This window comes from Odontesthes bonariensis, chromosome 11 (assembly GCF_027942865.1).
Source record: "Odontesthes bonariensis isolate fOdoBon6 chromosome 11, fOdoBon6.hap1, whole genome shotgun sequence".
In the NCBI taxonomy this organism is placed as follows: Eukaryota; Metazoa; Chordata; class Actinopteri; order Atheriniformes; family Atherinopsidae; genus Odontesthes; species Odontesthes bonariensis.
Window position 1 is genome coordinate 24,780,651 of NC_134516.1, and position 23,518 is coordinate 24,804,168.

At 43.4% G+C, this 23,518-nt stretch overlaps 9 non-coding genes across 9 annotated transcripts; all 9 read left to right on the top strand.

Annotated features, from left to right (window-relative positions):
• Window positions 1–2,345: 2,345 nt before the first annotated feature.
• On the top strand, window positions 2,346–2,417 carry trnaq-uug (transfer RNA glutamine (anticodon UUG)). Its single transcript has one exon. It is a non-coding gene; the product is annotated as a tRNA-Gln (tRNA).
• Window positions 2,418–2,735: 318 nt separating this feature from the next.
• On the top strand, window positions 2,736–2,808 carry trnav-aac (transfer RNA valine (anticodon AAC)). Its single transcript has one exon. It is a non-coding gene; the product is annotated as a tRNA-Val (tRNA).
• A 442-nt stretch (window positions 2,809–3,250) lies between these two features.
• trnaq-cug (transfer RNA glutamine (anticodon CUG)) lies at window positions 3,251–3,322 on the top strand. The gene has a single exon. It is a non-coding gene; the product is annotated as a tRNA-Gln (tRNA).
• Window positions 3,323–3,666: 344 nt separating this feature from the next.
• On the top strand, window positions 3,667–3,739 carry trnav-cac (transfer RNA valine (anticodon CAC)). Its single transcript has one exon. It is a non-coding gene; the product is annotated as a tRNA-Val (tRNA).
• Window positions 3,740–4,178: 439 nt separating this feature from the next.
• trnaq-cug (transfer RNA glutamine (anticodon CUG)) lies at window positions 4,179–4,250 on the top strand. Its single transcript has one exon. It is a non-coding gene; the product is annotated as a tRNA-Gln (tRNA).
• Window positions 4,251–19,444: 15,194 nt separating this feature from the next.
• trnat-agu (transfer RNA threonine (anticodon AGU)) lies at window positions 19,445–19,518 on the top strand. Its single transcript has one exon. It is a non-coding gene; the product is annotated as a tRNA-Thr (tRNA).
• Window positions 19,519–20,099: 581 nt separating this feature from the next.
• trnat-ugu (transfer RNA threonine (anticodon UGU)) lies at window positions 20,100–20,173 on the top strand. Its single transcript has one exon. It is a non-coding gene; the product is annotated as a tRNA-Thr (tRNA).
• Window positions 20,174–22,844: 2,671 nt separating this feature from the next.
• On the top strand, window positions 22,845–22,926 carry trnas-aga (transfer RNA serine (anticodon AGA)). Its single transcript has one exon. It is a non-coding gene; the product is annotated as a tRNA-Ser (tRNA).
• A 304-nt stretch (window positions 22,927–23,230) lies between these two features.
• Window positions 23,231–23,312, top strand: trnas-uga (transfer RNA serine (anticodon UGA)). The gene has a single exon. It is a non-coding gene; the product is annotated as a tRNA-Ser (tRNA).
• The last annotated feature ends 206 nt before the right edge of the window (window positions 23,313–23,518 follow it).

Genomic DNA, 23,518 nt, shown 5'->3' on the forward strand with positions numbered 1-23,518 from the left:
TTCCAACCACAGATTCTGGATGGAAGTGAAGTCCGGATTCCAGAATGTTGATTTGTGTTCTCTGTTAATCTCTGGACGACTTCAGCTGATTACTTCCTGTCACTGTCACGTTGGAAGGTCCACTTCTGCCAGCTTTTCAGCAGCCAGTATCATGTTTTCCACCAGCAGTGTTTTCCAAGACAGAATAATGTCAGTTTGTTTAAAATGTTGCCAAAATAAACTATTACAATTACAACAAATGTCATCTCAGGGCACTTCAGTAATAAAGTCCAATTCAGGCCAATTGGAGTTCAATTCATTGTAATTATAATCCAATTCATTCAATTCAGAATGAATCCAATTCATTCATACAGAGCAATTCAAAAACTATTTCCTCGCTAAGGAAACCAACAGATGGCACCGAACTTGCACTATTTCTAATTAGATAGAACTTTTTAACAGTTCTAAGATCATATCTTTCTGGCTTTATTTGCATTTTACAAAGAGTCCCGAGTAATTATGAAAGTTGGGTTTTAATTTGAAGAAAAAGCCTGAAAATAAAGTGATTTTTAGGAGTATGCAGGGATTCATTTCCATCTAATGAACAGCTCAGTTATATTAAACAGTGGGCCGTGTGAGCAGCAATCAGGGGAGTAAGGAGTTCACAGATCATAGACAGAGGCAACCGTCCAACTATTCAAAGCTTTTAAAATGAGTAATAAAATCTGACAGGTAACCAGGGAAGGAAGGACAAGAGGCAGGGAGGTGGTCAACCACTTTGTGGCCTGGTGTGGGAATAATCACCTCAGCTGCTGATTTTAGGAGGAGCACCAATAAGCCAAACAGCGTCTCCATCCCAGGAGAAGAGGTGGCTGAGGAACACCTGGGAGTTTACCTGTTGCATATCTCTTATAAGTCTGTGGTGCAGAGTGCCATCTTTCTTCAGCACCATCTGCTGTGGCAGCAGCATCAGAGCCAGCGACTCAAAGAAACTGAGCAAACTGCTAAAGAAGGCTGGCTCTGACCTGGGGACTGCTTTGGAGCTGTGTTTGATGAGCACTCACTTCTTTTTTTTTTTTTTTTTTTCCTTGTCCTGTCCAGCATTATGGCAGCAGAATTGTAATTTGAATACCGTTTATGCCAAACACATTTGCTATACCAAGGGAAGCTTTATGAATGTAACGCTCCCCTTGATGCCCATCAGCTCCTTATTTTTATTGATTTATTTTTGTTACAATACTTAACATGATGTGATAGTGTGATAGTGCCGAACTGGACCGGGGGACAGAGAGAGAGGGAGAGTGAAGAAGGGAAGAAAAGGAACAGAAATATGAAGAGACAAACATAGACAACAATGAAAAATCAGACAACCAGCTGCTTCACCTGTAAAAACAAAACTGAAGACAATCCAAGGCTTTTGTGGGAATCCAGCCTTAGAGGCACCAGGAGCACCTGTAAGTAAGTAAGTAATTTTTATTTGTACAGCGCCTTTCACAGACCAGGGTCACAAAGCGCTTTACAGGTACAATAGAAAAAAAACACAGTTTAAGAAGTACATAAAAGTATAAGTTTAAAAAGGCCAAAGCAACTCAGTGACAATCATAGCAGCCCAAGACAATTAAGATAATTAAGAAAATTAAGAAAGTTAAGAAAATTAAGAAAAAACCTGAACAAATAAAAAGGTCTTAAGTTGCCTTTTGAAGGCGTCAACAGACTCCATCGAGCGCAGAGAGAGCGGAAGATCGTTCCAAAGCCTGGGAGCAACAGCCTGGAAGGATCGGTCTCCTCTGGTCCGGAAACGCGTGCGTGGCACCATCAGAAGATTCTGATCCACAGACCTCAGAACCCTAGCTGGGGTGTAAGGCTGGATCAGATCTCTGATGTAGGGTGGAGCCTGACCATGCAATGCTTGGAAAGTTAAAACCAAAATTTTAAAATTGATCCTAGAGGAAACTGGTAGCCAATGAAGAGCTTTAAGAACAGGAGTTATGTGAGTCCTCCTATTTGAGCGGGTCAGAATTCTCGCAGCAGAGTTTTGCACCAACTGCAGGCGAGAAAGCTCCTTCTTGTTCAGACATGAAAACAGACTATTACAATAGTCCAAACGCGAAGACACAAATGCATGCATAATCAGCTCCAAATCATCCCGTGACACCATTTTCCTAAGTTAAAAAAAGCAGCTTTTGGTCAAGCAGACAAGCAGAGAACAAACATACAAACAAAAAAGCACAAGCAGCAGCAATCACATGGCAACCTTCCATCAAGGAATCGAATCCTGTTCCTCCGCTTGACAGGCGAATTCTAACCTTTGACCAGCGAATTGTCAAGCATTTGCATGACTGAGAGGGTAAATTGACTGTGGAAGGGGTTCCATGGTGTAAAGGTCAGCACTCTGGACTTTGAATCCAGTGATCCGAGTTCAAATCTCGGTGGAACCTTCAGGTGTGTGCTGTCATGGTTGTGTTCTGGAAAGAAGATGAGTTGAGTAGGCTAGTCAGATGATCAATTCCAGCTGGGAAGGTCTGTGGTATGTGACGTCACACCTCTGGGTTGCTAGTTGAATCTTTTTTGGTTTCTTCTCTCATATTCATTTACGATGCTTCCATTTATCCATGCTCTCCCACAGGAGTGTGTTACAATCCCACTTCTGACTCAATTTGTTGCGACTCCACAAACTCTTTCCGCTGGCAACAAAATTTGGGAAAACTTACCTCATTCTTTGGCTTCCGGAACACTAGTGAATAGGCATAGAGCCAGTTTCCGTAGTGTAGTGGTTATCACGTTTGCCTAACACGCAAAAGGTCCTCAGTTCGAAACTGGGCGGAAACATTACTTGCTCCTCCTTTATTTATTTCATCCTTGTGTGAAGATGTATGACTGCACGTTAATGATAGCAACATCAACATATTCATAATTATGGATAGGAGGGGAGCCTCATCTGCTATTCTTGACATGTAAAGTCAATTTTTGCAGGTTTTTAAAAAGATTTTCTGATGCTATGGTGTGAAACAGACTTTGGCGAATCCCTAGCTGCTGAGCAAAAATGGCAACCTTCCGTCAAGGAATCGAACCCTGTTCCTCCGCTTGACAGGCGGATTCTAACCTTTGACCATTGAAGAAGATACAGAATGTGTTGCTTGACTGTCGTGCCAATTCTGAGAATACAAGCTGTAAGAGTATCACTGAAAAATTGACAAAAAAAATCACGTCGCTAAAACCATTTCATGGTCAAGCATTTGCATGACTGAGAGCGTAAATTGACTGTGGAAGGGGTTCCATGGTGTAAAGGTCAGCACTCTGGACTCTGAATCCAGTGATCCGAGTTCAAATCTCGGTGGAACCTTCAGGTGTTTGCTGTCATGGTTGTGTTCTGGAAAGAAGATGAGTTGAGTAGGCTAGTCAGTTGTGAAATAACATCAGATTGCACGATTGATCAATTCCAGCTGAGAGGATCTGTGGTATGTGACGTCACACCTCTGTGTTGCTAGTTGAATCTTTTTTGGTGTCCTCTTGCATATTCATTTACGATGCTTCTATTTATCCATGCTCTCCCACAGGAGTGTGTTACAATCCCACTTCTGACTCAATTTGTTGCGACTCCACAATCTCTTTCCGCGAGCAACAAAATTTGGGAAAACTTACCTCATTCTTTGGCTTCCGGAACACTAGTGAATAGGCATGGCTTCAGTTTCCGTAGTGTAGTGGTTATCACATTCGCCTCACACGCGAAAGGTTCTCAGTTCGAAACTGGGCGGAAACATTACTTGCTCCTCCATTATTTATTTCATCCTTGTGTGAAGATGTATGACTGCACGTTAATGATAGCAACATCAACATATTCATAATTATGGATAGGAGGGGAGCCTCATCTGCTATTCTTGACATGTAAAGTCAATTTTTGCAAGTTTTCAAAAGATTTTCTGATGCTATGGTGTGAAACGGACTTTGGCGAATCCCTAGCTGCTGAGCGAAAATGGAAGCCTTCGGTCAAGGAATCAAACCCTGTTCCTCCGCTTGACAGGCGTATTCTAACCTTTGACCATTGAAGAAGATACAGAATGTGTTGCTTGACTGTCGTGCCAATTGTGAGAATACAAGCTGTAAGAGTATCACTGAAAAATTGACAAAAAAACACGTTGCTAAAACCCTTTCATTGTCAAGAATTTGCATGACTGAGAGCGTAAATTAACTGTGGAAGGGGTTCCATGGTGTAAAGGTCAGCACTCTGGACTCTGAATCCAGTGATCCGAGTTCAAATCTCGGTGGAACCTTCAGGTGCGTGCTGTCATGGTTGTGTTCTGGAAAGAAGATGAGTTGAGTAGGCTAGTCAGTTGTGAAATTACACCAGAGTGCATGATTGATCAATTCCAGCTGAGAGGATCTGTGGTATGTGACATCATACCTCTGTGTTGCTAGTTGAATCTTTTTTGGTTTCTTCTTGCATATTCATTTACGATGCTTCTATTTATCCATGCTCTCCCACAGGAGTGTGTTACAATCCCACTTCTGACTCAATTTGTTGCGACTCCAAAATCTCTTTCCGCTAGCAACAAAATTTGGGAAAACTTACCTCATTCTTTGGCTTCCGGAACACTAGTGAGTAGGCATGGCTTCAGTTTCCGTAGTGTAGTGGTTATCACGTTTGATTCACACGCGAAAGGTCCTCAGTTCGAAACTGGGCGGAAACATTACTTGCTCCTCCTTTATTTATTTCATCCTTGTGTGAAGATGTATGACTGCACGTTAATGATAGCAACATCAACATATTCATAATTATGGATAGGAGGGGAGCCTCATCTGCTATTCTTGACATGTAAAGTACATTTTTGCAAGTTTTCAAAAGATTTTCCAATGCTGTGGTTTGAAACGGACTTTGGCGAATCCCAAGCTGCTGAGCGAAAATGGCAGCCTTCGGTCAAGGAATCGAACCCTGTTCCTCCGCTTGACAGGCGGATTCTAACCTTTGACCATTGAAGAAGATACAGAATGTGTTGCTTGACTGTAAAGGTCAGCACTCTGGACTTTGAATCCAGTGATCCGAGTTCAGATCTCGGTGGAACCTTCAGGTGTGTGCTGTCATGGTTGAGTTCTGGAAAGAAGATGAGTTGAGTAGGCTAGTCACTTGTGAAATGACACCAGAATGCTCAATTCCACTTACCTGTGCATGCAAGTGTTCTGAATGTCCTGATCAAGATAAAAATATGTAACATACAGAACAAAAAGCATCCATCTCCAGCTGAAAACATGAAACCTGCAGACTACAAATAAAATGTTCCACTGGGGTGACCGACCCAAGGTGGTTATTAGGAGGAAATTTCATAAATATCCTCAAAACCAGTTTTTCTCAGTGTGCAGACTTCAGGTTTTTGTTTTAAGTTTTGTACAAAGAAAATAGACTCAAATGTAACCTCTCTTCAATGCATATTCAGAACTTATTTAAATCTCTTCCAGAAAAACTCTTGTTTTGATCGTTTTCTTTAAAAGAAAGATTTTTAAAAAGCTAATTGACCACGTGCTCTGTTTTACATATAACATCAGTTATAGAGGTAAACACACAAAGTTAGCATATTGACAGGTTTCAAATATATGTTTCAGTGGCGGCCGTGCTTTGGCTCACTGGGCCTTCAGTGCGGGTTTACCGTCCATTCAGAGTCGCTATTTAAATCCGTCCTGAGTGCCCACATGGATCTGGATCTCACTAACCGTGCTGTATGCCAATAAACACAGAGAGACAGCTGTTAGAAGACTTTCTTCTGCAGGTTTCCTTCTGATTTATTTATTTTTAAACACATATTCAGCAGCAGGATGTTTATTTATCAATTAGCCTACTAATAATGAACTATGAGAGGCATTTCACGTATTGAGAGCAGCTTCCATTGTTATTGTTATTATTATCACGTATATCAGCAGTTCAGAATATTTGATCATTTATTTTTATAATTTAATATTTCTACATGTTAATAAAATACATAATACTCACAAGAGTTCCTGATTATTATCTATTTATTGACATAACACTGAGATGCTCCATATGTTAGTCCATTGTTGCCAGTTAACTGCAGCCTTGCACCTTTCAGCAGCAGCTGTTACCGCTGAGCAATCAGTTCCCTCTGCACTGAGGATCATATGAAAGCAGCTCCTGCAGCTTCAGGTTAGTGTCACAGGGCTCTGAACTTTGTGTTAGTGCAGTTTGGCAGCAGCAGGTCCCAGACAAGCTGTAATTATATTGCACCAGAATGAGGTGAGTAACTGCTAGTCTGTCCCAGTGCTTCTAAGTGGTGGCACTGAACCTCTGCTGCCTTAAATGTCTGAGGCAAGCAGAACCTCATTTGGTCGCAGCATTACACTATGAATATGCAGTTAAGCTCAACAGGACTGGGCATGTTAAGGGGAGGTGGTGGTTGGACCCCACTGGTCTCTAAATGTACTCAGAACTTCATATGAGATGTCCCTGTTTCTGCAGGGTTTTGTGGATTTCTTGTGTGCTGATTGGAAGCATTCCTGCACAAAGCGGTAAGCTGATCCCAATCAAATCTCAGCAACTAAAGCAGTTTAAATTGACTCGGGTGTAAATAGAAGGCTGATCTTAATTCTGTTTCCTCACCCATGTATTCAGTTTATGGACAAGCTCTATCTAAGCCAACGTATCAGAAAGCAGCTGGAACCAGTGGTTCTGCAGCACAGCAGCATGGTGCTCAGGGAGGTCAGTCTGGAGCTCCTGGCAGCAATTACCAGTTTGAAGATGGGAGCTGGAGCCTTTCATCTGACACCAGCGGCGAGGACGAGCCAGTCTTCACTCCTGTGACCGACGAGGATCAAGTCTACGCTTACAAATCTCGGTCCCGCTACAACAAGAAGCGTGTGCTGTTCAGCCAGTTCCGCTACAGCCCAACAGAATCTGAGCCAGACCACGGCAAAACATCTCAGCACAAGGTTCAAGTTCAGAGCGGCTTCTGAGGATCTTTCTGGTGAGGCTCATTTTACTCTGCATGTGTGCTCTCTGTAGCTGCTGGTAGGTGACTGACTTTCTTTGTCTTGCAGATCTGCATATTCTAGAGGCATCGCTGCTGCTACCGCTTGAATAAATGGCTTTAACTTGAATACCTTGTTGCTCCATCAAATGGCTCCTAGCTGTCTCTGGGTCATCCAGTTGTGGGTTGGAGGGGATAATTGAGGGCCTGATGGGTTGACATGACTTAATCCTATAAATAAGGTGTTGGCATTAACTTAAAGGCCTACAGAAAGCTGACACTACACCCAATACATAATGATAATACATACACAGAGGAACAATAATGATCATTGGACTCTACACCAAAACATTTCATAAATGCATGAAATTTGCTATTTTGAATTTGCCGCTAGGAAACCTTCCTGGAATTCCAGACTGGGGGCGGGGCTTCCGTGCGACGTCACAAGTGCCATGGTTTTTCCTGGCTGCCTCAGTGTTGCCAATTTAGCGACTTTTGGCCATCTCTGGCGACAAAAAAAAATAATCTAGCGACTTTCGGGCTCAATCAAAAGCAAGCAAATAAATCAAAGAAGCACTGCAGGACGGCGGCAACCCGGCATACCGTCATTTCCTGCCAAAACGTCAGTTTCAAGCTAGCTACAACGAGGGTAGGTTCACTTTCTGTTTTCAAAACAACAGCACGTAATGGCTTTCCCTATGATAAAAGGCAACGGGTATTTTATTTTGTTAAAATAACCGGAAGTGCGTTACTCACTGCGGCTAGCTTTAGCAGCGCCGAATTCGTCGGAACAAAATGGTAAACAGTCGGTATTTTGTCAAGTTTTCAACACGTTGGGGATCTAAACGACTACTTTCTCACCTGAAAAGTTTCAAATGTTGCGGGGACAGAGGAAGCAGAGAGACCTGCGGTCTTGTGTCTGTGTCTCCCTGTCCGCCTGCCTCCTCTCTGGTGAAATCAGCCGGAGCCATCCCGCCGTGTTCAGCTCCCTGCGGTGCGGACACTCAGGCGGAATTCACCTGGTGGAGAGCGGACACACCGCGGGATGGTTGCCCTGAAATCAGCCGACAGAGCGATCATCAAGAGCCCCGACGTGGACATGATCGCTCTGCCGGCTGATTTCCACTCTCCACCTGGCAGAGTGTGTCCGCTCTCCGCCAGGTGGATTCCTGTCCGACCGCAGGTCTCTCTGCTTCCTCTGCCCCCGGTGGTGTGAGCTGCTGGTGCTGAGGGCAACACACACACTTCTACTCGCAATAAAAACTGCACTGAACCCAACGTTTTATATTTCCAAGCGACGTCCCGCGGCACACATCGAAATTTACTGTGAAGAAGCTGTCCAGGTCTGGCAAACTGCTGGCTTCGCTACTAGAACTACTGGGGGTTGTTCCAGCAGCTGGCACTCGTGACGTCACGCACCTGTCGTTCCAGTTTGCCAAATTCGAGTCAAATTTGGTGATAGTTTATTGGGCCTAATCAGGACTATCCAGGGGCCTAAAATTATTTTAAAATCATAAAAAAATTCCATGGTATATAAGGAATCGATCTGCTATTTCAGTTTTGTGCAAAAAATCACCTTTCTGTAGGCCTTTAAGGACAGTTTCTGCTCAAAGGTGAGCTTGTGAAGGTCTCAATGGCTTCAGCTTGGAATGCATTCCCAACTAAAAATGGCTGAAAAGCCAACTGCAGCTCTCTGACAGCAGTGGGTAAAGATGTGGCCTTCAGGTCTATCAGAATATTCCACTGCTGCATATTGTGCTGAGGGGGAAACCTTTACACTCTGTAGCAATCCTCACCCTACAGCTCTGGGTAAGGGCAGACCCATCAGATGCTGGGGCCATGTGAAACCTGGACAGTAGTTTCTGCAAGTCCATGACCGAGGATGGCTTCATAACTATCTTCTGTGGTTTCAAAGGTCTTGTCCTTTGAATACTTGTAATGAAGCTTGTGCTGCACAAATCAATAGATGTGGCAGCTACTTGCATTTAGTGACTTGGAAACAAAATTTATAGGCTCAATGTTGTCAACTACTCACTACCTGGAAGTTGGATCAGGTGGTGGGGGCAAACATCAATTTTGTTCTACATTTGCATGCAAGAAGACGAGCCAGGTGTTGGAATATATTCAGTTAAGTCGTGAGCTGTACTGATTAATACTGGGCATAATGCAACATCAAATGTTCCATCTATATGTGAGAATCGGATGTCTTACCTGGACATATACTTGCACATAGTCGACATATATTGACATAATTAAAAGAAACTTCTCTGGACTTGTTCCCACACTTTAAGTCACTCACATTGTTAACCTGCAGGTTGCAGTTTAAATATGAACATGATAAAGTCTGGTCTTTGTTGGATTTTATTAAAGTAATTATGAGGACAGATGATGTGAACTACTGTAACAAATGTTAGTTTTCAGAATTAAAACAACCTGGGGATATAAATATTCTCATTTTCATATATAAATATGAAGTTCAGGTGTGACAGTCAACATTTTACAGTAAAAAAAAACTTTCTCAGAAACTTAGACCCATATTAAAAAAGATCATTATTCAAATAGACATATTTTCCCTTTTAAATGAGTTAAAAATGTAGCTTTAACTTCAGAGTATTTTCAGTACAGTTCCACCTCACTGATGGCTGGTAAAGCCTCCACAGTACAAAGAACAGAAAACAGTCGCCTACAGACTATAAAGTGCTCAAATGTCACATTTCCCATGTTGGAAGTTTGCTGTGTCACAGGGAGTCTGTGGGAGTCTTTGGTTGTTCTCACAAGGCAACAAGTTTTCAGGAGGAATGATGGAAATCCACAGAAATCATCAAGACAAATTTGAGAAACACTTCCAGATATGAACAAAATGATGGCACAAGGTGCTTTAAAGGCATGGTTGGTAATCCTGTTCAGAAACACATTTTGTAATACTGGGTGAAATGGTCCGTCTGTCCTGAGAGAAATCTATACAAGATGTATTTAGAAAAAGGGACGAAAATAATCAGACCTCTGTGGCAGCTGCAGGACTGAGAAAAAGCTGACCAATCCGAGATCAGCGTCCCGCTGATCTCGGATTGGAGCGCCTACAAAAACCAATCAGATGCCTCTGCTTTCTGCCTACGCCCCCCTCTGCCGGCTCCCTGCTCCGTGTGCGCATGCGGTTCTACCGGCTTTGGATGACGCACTGACGGAATGGGGAGGGGGGGGTGGAGCTTAGAGGAGGGGACACTTTCGAATCTTGCTAGCTCTCTTGCTAGCTCTCTAGGATTACCTACCATAGCTTTAAACATTTAACCTCCGTTATGTCCTGTTTAATCAAGTTCATCTGAAATAAATCTAAGATCTCCTCCATATCACTTAATAAAAGAGCAGCTCTGCATCATGTTGTCTCACGTTTCTACATCTCAGCTCAGATATTAATCTGAGCTTTAAACATCTCAGAGTGCGCAGAAGGCAGTTAGCGTGACTTTAGTAAGAATACACCCGCTGCTATGTTCCAAACACATCCATGCTTCTAGATCCTCTGGATGAGAGAGCTGCAGAGCTCCTTATTCCTGCCAAGGAGTCAACATTATTTTAGAGTTATTTCCAGAACTCAGCAGGTTAACTTACTAAGACTCCAGTCTTATGTCACGCTGAGCTCACTTTTTTCCCCTTGAAACCCAACTAGCAGCTCCCACTAGTGAAGTGGACAAGTGATGTGTTGGACCCCAATTTCATGACTGTGACGTCTTTGTGACGTATTAGAACCGAGGTTATGACCTGGAGTCCTTCAGACCAAATCTCTGTCACTCCCCTCACACTCCCCAGCCAGAGATTAGGGGCCCACAGTGATCTGCAGGACTTTGGTCCAGATGTTTAACACCGTATCTGACCAAGCGTATTTCACCTTCTTTAAAACATCCCATGTTCATTCCTCACATGTTGCAACAAACCTTTTTAAATGTCAGAAGTGTTCATTTTCAGAGCTGAATTGAATGCAGCACGATCTGACTGGGTCCCAGGTGAGGTTTATGAGTGTAATTAGAGCAGGTAGAGCGCCAATATAAAGTCAGCTGCAGCCTCAGATGAGTTACAGCACAAAGCTTCTCTCAACAGCAGTCACTAGATGCTGTTTTTGGCCAGTTTTATCTGAGTTGTGTTGCTTCTGTTTTGTCTTGTTCAACATGTTGTTTAAGGTTTTCTTCAGGTGAGTCTTCATGTTTAATGGTTTAGGTTTTTGTTCTCCTATATACTAAAGTTTCTTTCTTTTCTATTGAAATCCAAACAGGATTTCCTGGCTTTGTGTCCTGCTCTTCAGCATTGGAACATGTTATCCCCCCCAGAAAAGCAAGTATATCAACATTTAGGTGCAGTTTATATAAAGGCAGCCAACATGGGAAGTTGTTTAGTCTGGACATGCTCAACCCATGATGTTGGTAGGAATGAGAGGGAAGAGGGTCTGCAACTATATTAATCATGCAGCACCAAAGCTTACAATATATTAGACTTCAGGTTTAATGACCCACTTGAAATTCAAATACTCCTTTAGCTTTGTTTTTTTGTTACTAAACACATTGGCAGTGATTACAGAGGCTACTGAAAGCACGACTAACCATGCTGTCATACTTTGCTTCAACTAATTTCTGGGCTCAGGTCAAAACAGTGGCTCCTCTGGCTCTGGTAGTAGCACGTCTGGCTACGGCAGCATCTCCTCTGGGTCTGGCTACGGCGGCGTCTCCTCTGGGTCTGGCTACGGCGGCGGCTCCTCTGGGTCTGGCTACGGCGGCGGCTCCTCTGGGTCTGGCTACGGCGGCGGCTCCTCTGGCTCTGGCTACGGCAGCGGCTCCTCTGGCTCTGGCTACGGCAGCGGCTCCTCTGGCTCTGGCTACGGCAGCGGCTCCTCTGGGTCTAATGCTGGCTTTACTGCGCAGGACGCAGACTTTGCTCGTTTCCTTGCTGCCTTAATGAACTTGAAGATCGACAGTTCTTTCCCACAGTCTGTCTGGACCTCCGACCAGGTCCCTAAGGACACATCTGAGATGCGCACTGTATACCCTTCATCCCACATCGTCCAGTCCAGCAATGGCTACCAACGAGCCCGCGACTCCAGTTCGTACGCCAAATACTCCCAGGATGCTTTTGACCACGCTGATGCCAAGACTGGGTCTAAAGGGCAGAAGTTGTACTAAGGTAAAGCTGGACTAGTGTCTGAAGTATTGAGTCTCCTGTATCAATACTGACCCCTTCTGTTTTCTGCAGGTGACTCTCATGGACACTTCCATGGAGATTCCAACATGTGGCTGAACTCTGGCAAAATAAACTTGACCAATAAAATGAGGTCTGTGTATTGAATACTTTAACTCGAGGTTTGTTTTCACTTCATAGCTTTAAGTCTTCACCACACCCACTGAGGCTGACTCTGCTTTTGAAGCACAAACTGAATACTTCTGCTTTAAATTCCACCACTACATGTTTCCTTCTCCTCATGGTTGAATTGCATTACACAAACCCAGACCAAAATAACTTGAAGCTCAGTACAGTGGCCCTGCTTGACCTTGCACCATGAAGGTGTTTCAGTTAAATCTGCACTCGCTGGCCTTTTCCAAGCTTTAATTGCATGTGACTCGTTAGCCTATGCTACGTAGCCTTGCCCCTCTGCTTGGCACCACTTGGTGTCTTCTGTGTGCCTCATCAGAGCCATACATCCCTCTTAACCAACTGTCTCGACTTGCCCTCTGTGTGTGCGGCCTTTGTTCATCTCACCTGGGACACCAGCTGGAGGGCTATGACACTGCTTCACACAGACTCGGTCCTTAACATGGCATCACATCTTCCCATGTTGGTTTTCATCCTACACAAGACTTAAATATCTCCTCTGCTTTTGTTTTCCTGATCTACCACATGTGGAAGATGCCTTTTCAAATTCCCTCGAGTGCAAAGCTACATGATCAATTTGCAAAATATTTTTTAACTCCTTCGATTCAGATCACTTGCTATTAAACTAGCAATAGTTGGCACAATCAAACTTTCAAAGTACTCACCCACAGTAGGCTCTCCGATACGGCCCTCTAGAAAAGGTCTCCAAACAGTTCTAGCAGAGTCTCAGTGAATGGCAGTGTGGAAATTATTAGACCTTTTGCAGAGTGGACTGGAGAGCTGTCCAGGGTGTACCCTGACTCTTTCAATTGGCAGCAGGGATAGGCTAAAGCAGAGATACTCATTATGCGGCTCCTCAAGCTTTAATTGGTGGCTCGCACTCGCACAGTAGCTTATAACAATATGGTAACAATAACAAATTTGGTCAAATAACATACAGCGAATATTGCACAGTATGAAGTATTTTTATTAAGGCTTAATGGTGTTTCCTAAAGGGGGCTCTGTTAAACCTGGCAACGCAGCCCGTTTAAACCACCATCACACTTGACCGCAGTGCACGCTAGCTCCATTAGCGAGATGCAGGCACAATGGGTCGGTTTTTAATTAAAAAAGGACTAAACCATGCTCATCTTGAATGTCTCACTATGATTGCAACAAACTACAAATGCAACATGAAGAAAGTCAAGGACATGCATGCCAGCTTCCAGTATTAAGGATTCCAGTATTCAGGTAAATGCGGTCTTAATTGAAAATGTATTGGCTGTGTTGTTTCTTTTTGTGGGATGTTTTATATGTAGAAATGCATATTTGCAAAAGGGGACTTAGTATGTTGTCATAAAAGTGGCTCTTCCCTTGATTTTGCTCTGCCAATGTGGCTCTTGTGGAAAAAAAATAGTATCACTGGGCTAAAGGCTTCCACTACCCTAAACTGGATACATTGAGTAAAGTAAATGGATGGTAAGATAGTTCCAGTGAGGAACCTTGGAGTTATTTTTACCAGAATTTAATCATTCAATGCACATAAAACAGGTTTCTAGGACTGCCTTCTTTCACCTTTGTAATATTGTTAAAATCAGGAACATCCTGTCTCAGTGATGCAGTAAAACTGCTCCATGCATTTGTTACTTCAGGATTTGCCTCCTGTAATTCTTTATTATTGCATTCAGAGGATGCAACATCAATAGGCATGTTCTGGCACAACTGCAGAACCTGCCATTACAGAGTGGAAAGGCAACAAGTTGCCTATTAAAGCACAATAGTAGAGTGGTACAGGGTAGGGTTGTCAAAGAATATTCTAAATTTAAATAGGTTTTTAAAAAAAAAAAAAAAAAAAAAAAGTGAAAATTAATATTCAAATGTTGAAAAACATCTGCCTTGAGTCGGCACACTCCATGACGGGGTCAGGGACAGGTCACAGGAGTCACACTGTCTGGTAAAGCGTCACTGCTGAAAGTTGATTCACTTGATGGCAGAAAGTTCAGGGCCCAACTTGACTGCAGGCACAAAGAAAGTGATTTTAACCCCCAATAATATATATATAAAGCCCCACCTGGAAATACTTCAGATTTTGGTCAGTTGATGGAAATAATTTTAGAAGCCTTGACATTTGTATACGAGCTACAGTTAGCGTATCAGTCGACCACCAGCAACATGAGGTTACATCTTGAAAATAGACTTTGCATAACATGAAACAAAAATTGTTAAGTTTCAACTTGAATAAGCCACCTATACAAGTAGTTAAGTCTGTTAACTTTAGCAAAAAAAAAAAAAACCTAGGCAAGGTCATCATTTGACAAGACTGCTGAAGACAGCACTGGTTGTGGCTCAACTGTAGAAGAATATTTAAGGAGTATCCAGCCAAGTATTTCAAGCACAACGTTTGTTTGGCAAGCCTTCAGGTTGGCTACCGTGCACTCAGCAACCTATAGAAGGGGTTGTGTCTGGCTGCCATGTACAGGTGTAGAGAAATGGCTGTAAAGGATGCTGTAGCTGATCGCTATAGTCAATTGAGCAACTATTTAACACCTTCATTCAATTCCTCTCAAGATGCAGAGCTTTGAGAAGCCATGTTTGAAACTGAAAGCAGAACGTCCGAGTCAATTATGACAGGTGATGCCTGCCATTTGCCTTGAACCCAGATGGTGTACACAGGCCATCGTTTCCCTTAGTCAATCATTCTGAAGCAAGATCATTTGACAAGATTTTAATTCAAAGACTAAAAATAATCTTGTGCCGTTGGGATTCAGCTTTCCAATCTGAAACAGAACCAGATTAGTTAGAGCATTGAGATAAAGACATTTGCAGGTACCACTCAACATACCCTCTGCACATCATGTTCAGCTCTAGCGGGCACTTGGGAAGAACTTTTTCTGCTGCCCAGAACCATGGCTGTCAGTAATATGCTCCTTCAAGTAGTGGACGTCCTGAAAGTAGTCTTTGCCCTTCTCATGCTGCTGGCTGAAGGTGCTGTAGGTTCCAGAGGGGTACAAGCCATACAAAAGCCTGTAGTCAAAGTTAGGAGATCCACCCACACCAAAGCGTGGCACCAGTACGGTTGCAGATCCCGGTCCAGACCCTTGGCGGTCATCCGGGTAGCCGAATTCCTCCGTTTGCTGCTGGTAATTCCCGAGTTCAGCTTCCTTGATGACACTGGAGGTCTCCCCTGACTGGAGGACAGGGCCAGGTGGTGACAGAAGGGCTGCAGGGAGAACGTCAGTGAGGCTGAGGGCTTGGGCTGACGCATCCTCAAAGACTGAGGGAGCAATAGCCCACTGGGTTTCTGTGTGGAGACATTTCACAATTAGTCCTTTTCACAGCAGAAGTTCTGAAACCACAGAGTCTTAACATATTCTTAACTAAGCAAGATTTGCTAGTGACTACATGAAAACACACAGACACCTTTAGGCTTCCAAACATATTTTGGGCCATCTACACTCCAAGCAGAAGATTTACCTTGTGGTCCAGATTGGGCAGCTCCAGGTTGCAGAGCGCCAGCGTCAGATCCTACGTCAACAGGCACATAAGTGACAGTAGAGTATCCTGTTGCAGGCAGGCCAGAGCTCACGCTGCTCAATGCTGGACCCGTCTGAACAGCCTGTGGGACACCAGAAGCTTGCACAGCCATTTGCACGGGCACAACGGAGCCAGAGCTGCTGAATCTTGGGTCTGCCTGAAGAGCACCTTGGACAAGGCCAGGAGCTTGGACAAGGCCGGGAGCTTGGGCGACCAGTTGCGTTGGCACAAATGAGCCATAGCCACTGAGTCTTGGGTCTGCCTGAAGAACAGGTTGACTTTGACCAGAGACCAGCACAGGTGTCGCCATATAAAGGTCACTGGAAGCAGTGTAGGGCACGGTCACCGGGCGGCCAGCGGCTGCTCCCTGGTAAGAGCCAAAATTACCTGCAGCTCTTGTGCCGCTGCTGCTCTGGCCTGCTGATTTTGAACCTGGGTGCATGAGAACAAGTTTAGCAGAAGCTGATTCAAGCAAGCATGTAATGTTTTATCACAACAGATGATAGCACACCTTTAGTGGGAAAACCCCATGTAGCAGCAGTCAACAAGGCAAAGAGGGAAACCCTGAAATTATGTACAACAAAGAGTAAGAATGCAATATTAACTAATGTTTCCAATCAAGCAAAAACTGTAAAAGGCAGCTTGTGCTTATACCTCAGGAAGAATCCAGCAGCTGTCATGGTGAAAACAAGCTATGAGAGGAAACAGCAAGGGTGAAGGGTTATAAATAATGCCACAGACCAGCCCAGACCAATCAAAGCTTAACGTGCTAACAACAGACAGCTGCTTGTGAGGGACTATCAGGACAGGTGGACGCTGGAGGCTCATCTGGTTGCTCTGGTATCAGCCTCATTGTCTCCTCTCGCCTCCACCCTCCTGTCTGTGCTAAAGGCACTTAGTCACTGCCAAATATTTTACTGTCGTAAAATAGCTCTACCCAAATTGTCGTAATTCTCAGATTTTCTATTTCAGTTAAACGTAGAAGCTGGAAATAACATCCTCGATGTTGAGTTTTCACACCGACCCACTGACACATTTAACAAGTTAACTGAGGCCTGCAGAGTCTGAGATGTAGCTCTTATTGGTCCTTTAAAGGAGACATGTTTTGCCCTTTTTTGTACAATTTCCCGAGGTCTTACTGAAATGTGTGAGACAGGTCAGGAGCTCCTGGTCTTATTGGCCAAGTTTTTCCCCCAAAAGTGTATTTTATTTCCTAAACATGATGCTTTTCTAACTTTAACCCAGTACTTTTAATGTTTTACACCTTTCGACCAAGTAGTTTTGGAAAAAAAGGTGAAAAACGAATGAAGGAAACAACGGTCTCACAGCAGTTCAAAGACTGGTGTCAAACACAAGTCCCGTGTTTAGGAGATGGTTGACTGTCCTCTGCATCCTTTTTAATCTCCTGACTTGGTCAGTGTTACTTGTTGATAATCCAGCGGTGCAGGATGATGTTTCCTGTTAGTTTTGGCAGAACTGGTGCTCAGCTGCTGGCACAGAGGAATAACTGGCCCAGCAAAGAGCCTCCAACAAATAACCAACCGGATGATCCAGAACTTCCTGCAGCTAAACAAAGAGAAAACAGAGGTCATTGTCAGCTGTTAAAAATCTGAGCTCAGCTTCAGGCTGTGATGTTAAAAAGCACAAACCAAGCAGGAATCTGGGTGTTATTATGGACTCAGAGCTGAACTTCAGCAGCCAGATCAGCTCAGTTAGGAAGTCAGCCGACTATCACCTGGAGAATATTTCCAGGATTAAAGGACTTCCTTCCCTGGTTACCTGTCAGATTTTATTACTCATTTTAAAAGCTTTGAATAGTTGGACGGTTGCCTCTGTCTATGATCTGTGAACTCCTTACTCCCCTGATTGCTGCTCACACGGCCCACTGTTTAATATAACTGACCTGTTCATTAGATGGAAATGAATCCCTGCATACTCCTAAAAATCACTTTATTTTGAGGCTTTTTCTTCAAATTAAAACCCCACTTTCATAATTACTCGGGACTCTTTGTAAAATGCAAATAAAACCAGAAAGATATGATCTTAGAACTATTAAAAGGTTATATCTAATTAGAAATAGTGCAAGTTCGGTGCCATCCTCTGTATGAATGAATTGGATTCATTCTGAATTCATTATGAACAGTATTATAATTACAATGAATTTAACTCCAATTGGCCTGAATTGGACTTTATTACTGAAGTGCCCTGAGATGACATTTGTTGTAATTGTAATAGTTTATTTTGGCAACATTTTAAACAAACTGACATTATTCTGTCTTGGGAAACACTGCTGGTGGAAAACATGATACTGGCTGCTGAAAAACTGGCAGAAGTGGACCTTCCAACGTGACAGTGACAGGAAGTAATCAGCTGAAGTCGTCCAGAGATTAACAGAGAACACAAATCAACATTCTGGAATCCGGACTTCACTTCCATCCAGAATCTGTGGTTGGAACCACAGACCAGAAGAGACAGAACAGAAGCCTTCACAAAGCTGTGATGTCATCACTGTGGTGACATCACAATCGATGTCATCTCTGATCTTGTTTGACATCACAAAGTTTATACAGGCCAGACATTTTCACTGCTTTTTCACAGCTGGTCAGGAGTTTATCTGAAGAAACACGTCCAGTTTTTGAAGCAGATTTGAAAGTCACAGCAAACGGTTTTCACATCGCCTAAAAAACACTTAATTACTATCTTAAATAATCATTTTAACAAGCACTTAGAAACAATGCTTACTTACTATCTTAAATTTTTTTGATTTTAAGTACTTAAAAACAACAAGCAAAATGAGTCAAACTAAGAAACCATCTCCTCCACTTCAGTGGTGTGACATGGCAGACGACGATTTGCCCGAGGGTTTCTACACGTGTCCCATTACTTTTGGCAGTAAGGAAAGTTATGAGGAACCCAGCAACTGTTGGAAAAAGAACAACCCCAGGTCTCTGCTGCAGCTGGGACTCCTCACTCAGAGGATGTCCAGCTCCTGCAGGATCATCTCCAGGCCTCCGTAGTTCCTCCAGTCAAGTGGAAGTTTCCAGTTTCACAAACCGAGGGGATTCCCTCTAACGCCTCTGCTGCCGACCGAGATTATGGATCAGAGAAATGACAGAACTCTGACCGACAGAAGAATGACAGGATCAGCTATTTATAGCATGGGATGGATATTCTGAGGACAAAGCTGCTGAAGAAACATTTCTTTCTGACAGGAGAAAAAGACAGAAGAGTGGCAGCAGAGAGCGGCTGCTCCATGACTGAGGAAAAACTAAAGAAGGTGGAAAACTGTTTGACGCGTGAGCGTCATCTCCGTCAAAAGTGTGAGCAGGAGCTCAAGCAGTGCAACCGAGTCACTGCAGGATTGTGTGAAACTCTGAAAGCAGCAGCAGCAGAAAGTGAATATCAGTCAGTTCTGAAAGAGGCAGAGAGCTGGAAAGAGCAACTGAAAGAAAAGAGCCACGTTGGTGGAGCGGAACTCTCTCTTAGATTAGCCAGAACTATCGAGAAAAGCCAGGCTTTCTGCGAATCCAGCTTCGTGGAACACCCCTCAGGACTTCCAAAACTTCCAGACTTCTGAACTGGGTTTCAGTTCCTGCTCTTTATTCTTTCATCAGTTTTATGAACCATGTGGCGCTGTGGCTTAGTTGGTCAAAGTGCCTGTCTAGTAAACAGGAGATCCTGGGTTCAAATCCCAGCAGTGCCTGTAGGATTTATTATCAGCTTTCTACTAAATGCTTCTCACTGGTCCACTTAATGAAAGTGCGTATAAATAGCATACAGCTTTTAAAGTCTCATTTATGCCTATTTTATGCTTTCAGAGTGTAATTTTCCTCTGTTCACATAACACGTCAAATGGTTAGGGTACGGTACGGTGGAGGTTCTCCTCCTGTCACACTACATAACATCAAAATGAACGTACAAACCGTGAAATAGTCAGAGTTAGAGTAAAAGCTGAGGGCAGGACGTCATTTCCACGAAATACGTAGCAGAAAATAATACGCAAAAGCATAAAAAAGCCTTGTAAAAACACAGTAAATGAGTTGGCGTGTAATAAGTACACCGCTTCATGAGATCTGGCTGTAACTGGTGAAAGTGACTTCCTCATGAACACCAGGGTCTGAGTTGAAAACCCAACAATATCTGCAAAATATGATGAAGTTTTGAACCAATTGGAGGCACTTCTACTCATGGCTTTAACTATTCTTGAGGTACAGAATTACAAACAACTTCTGAAATGGATCCAGTTCCTGCTCTTTATTCTTTCATCAGTTTTGTGAACCATGTGGCGCTGTGGCTTAGTTGGTCAAAGTGCCTGTCTTGTAAACAGGAGATCCTGGGTTCAAATCCTAGCAGTGCCTTAAGATGTTATTATGTACGTCAACATGGGGCCATAACTGTTTTCAGGAATGCTGGGCTTCCAAAACAGTCTGTACTTGGAGGGACTTCATCTCATGGCTTTAATCAGTGCTTCTCAAAGTGTGGGGCCTAGCTGTTCACCTGGGGCCCGTTGCACAAAAGTAGGATAAGGGATTAAGCCGGGATATGTTGGCTATCCTGGATCAACTTATCCGTGATCCGGTTGCAGAAAAGTAGGATAAGGGAAGTGGGATATGTTCAGACCTAAGTTACCATGGAGATTTATTCTGTGAAGCTAGCCTGCTCCAGACCAGGCTAAGTTCCAGGATCTATTTAATCTCATTCCTTATCTCAGTCAGCGGTCGGCACAAATGGAAACCAATATTTATTCCACTGCCTAGAACATATTGTTAAAACATTTAACTATACCCACTATCATTATTGAAACATTTGTGATCATTAATTACAATCATTTTAGATAACTGATGATTTTAGATGAACCACTAGATAATTTAGTTTCCCACAGACTACACATAAAGTACATCACCATATAAATATAAATACACATTAGAGAGTACCATGATGTTCCTTTATTGAACAAGGATGAATCAAAGCAAGTAAACCATCAACTCCTTTCAAAACTGAAGTCACACAGTGCTCTACAAGACAAAAAGCACAGAATCAAAGCATGCAGTTTGAGACAAACTGTTTGTAAAAATGGTAATACAAATAAAATTGCCTTGCCTATACAGCACAAAAATCTTCTGCCATTGCAGGCCCAACTTAAATAAACATGCAATATTAATTAAAATAATTTAACACATAATGGTCTCTGACCAGCCGACCACAGTCGTCATCCGGGAAGATGGCAGGAATGTCCCGGTCTATGAGAGCTGGCACTCTGGGGGCCCTCTCCTTTCTCAGGCAGGCCACATTGTGGAGGACAGCACAGGCCACAATGATATCACATGCCCTGTCTGGGCTGACTCTCAGGTGGGTCAGACACTGAAAGCGTGCCTTCAGTAGGCCAAATGTCATTTCTATCCGGGCCCTTGTTCTGGCATGGGCATGGTTGTATGCCAGTTGTGCCTCCAGAGGGTCTGCAAATGGAGTGAGCAGAAAAGGCTGGCAGGCATACCCTTTGTCACCCAGCAATACACCCAGGAATTCACCTGTGAATACAAAATGTTACCATCACAACCTCATAAGTGGTGACAGTCTTAACACAGCCATGATGTTAAAAGTGGTTATCAATAGAGGTTCTGTGGCTCACCTTGTGATAGGCGCCGATAGATCTCTGAGTTCCGAAACACTCGGGAGTCGTGGACCGAGCCGGGCCACTTTGCCACAACATTACTGATCAAATAGTCAGCATTGCAGACCATCTGAAATGATAAGATGTTAAACCAATTAATGCACATCACAGGCAATGTACAGTGTTCATTAATTAACTTTATCAAAAGTCATGTTCACCTGTACATTGATGCTGTGGAAGTTGTGTGTGCAGTCCACTGCATCAATGACATTGGGGAAACCTGTAATACGATGCAATGAGTATCTTACTCTGAATGTTAACATTGTAATTGTAACTGTAATTTAAAAAAAAAAAAAATTCTTACCTGCAATCCTATAGAACTTGATGTCACAGAGTCTTCTATGCCCAGGGAAGGAGATGAAGATGCTTGCAAGTCCTTTAATTGCGTTTTTTATTTCACTGCTAAAACAGTACAGGCAATGTGTGGGCAGGCACATTCTTAATAAAAAGTTGCTGCCATGTCCATTTTGGTTGCTTGCTTGTGCGGATCTCGAAAACACATGAGAAGCTATACAGAATCATACGCGGCGGACAGCACAGCTTTATGCCAATTACGCACACAGGCTCCACACCTCCACACGCATCGCGTCTGCAATCATAACTCATCAGGGGAAATCACATTTTGCCAATATTTTAGAGACCCCCCAACATTTCCCAAATCATGTTTTCAGGGGGGTCTCTTGTCAGTTTCAGGGGGTCTCGGATCCCCCGAGTCCCCCGTAGTTCGAACACTGCCTAATTGTGATAATTTCAGTGGAGTGGTGAGTGTGATTTGTGCACTACTTACGCATTCAGGAGGTCAGCAATGGTTTGCCACGCTTGCTCCCTTTGTTTTTTAACTGTGGCAGTATTTCCTTTTTGTTTTATTTTCTCCGTCACCTCTTCATATACTTCCATTAATAATTATTGCTCCGCTGGGGAGAAATACGCCGCCCTTGTTGCCATGGTGAATCAGTGAATCTATGATCGATCGTGGGGTCTGTTTAAGAAAGCCGTGTGCAGCACTTATCCAGGATCGCTTTCAGCTGGCTTAATGAATCCGTGTCTGCTCATCCTGGATTGGCCTTTGTGCAACCAACTAAGCCTGGGCGCCCATGTTTTGGATTCCTTGAACCTGGCTAAGTAATTCATCCTGGATATCTAAATCCTACTTTTGTGCAACGGGCCCCTGCACAGATTGATCTCTGAAGACACAACTCCTTCCTCTCACATATTTCGAAGACTGACCATTTCTAACAAACAAACAAAAAAGCTTTTTCTTGATCGTCATATCTTAGGTCTCTCTCAGGAGTTGAAGTCCTTCATGAAAATGATGATTTGTAACCGTTGAATGTCAAAGATGAACATACATGTATGTAGTTGTCGTGGCCGAGAGGGTAAGGCGATGGATTAGAAATCCATTGGGGTCTCCCCGCGCAGGTTCGAGTCCTGTGGACAACGATAACATTATTGACTCAGGGTTGCGAAAAGTTAACCTGGAAAGAAGCACAAGTTCCTTGGACCATTTGATTAAACAAAACATAGGGCAGACGTGTCGTTGATCACATGAACTCTTGCACAGATTGATCTCTGAAGAGACAGCTCCTTCCTCTGACCCATTTTGAAAGATTGACCATTTCTAACAAACAAACAAAAAAGCTTTTTCTTGATCGCCATAACTTAGGTCTGTCTTAGGAGTTGAAGTCCTTCATGAAAATGATGAGTTTTAACCGTTGAATGTCAAAGGTGAACACGAGTGTATGTAGTTGTCGTGTCCGAGAGGTTAAGGCGATGGATTTGAAATCCATTGGGGTCTCCCCGCGCAGGTTCAAATCCTGCCGACAACAATAACATTATTGACTCAGGGTTGCTTAAAGTTAACCTGGAAAGAAGCACAAGTTCCTTGGACCATTTGACTCAGGGTTGCGAAAAGTTAACCTGGAAAGAAGCACAAGTTCCTCGGACCATTTGATTAAACAAAACATAGGGCAGACGTGTCGTTGATCACATGAACTCTTGCACAGATTGATCTCTGAAGAGACAGCTCCTTCCT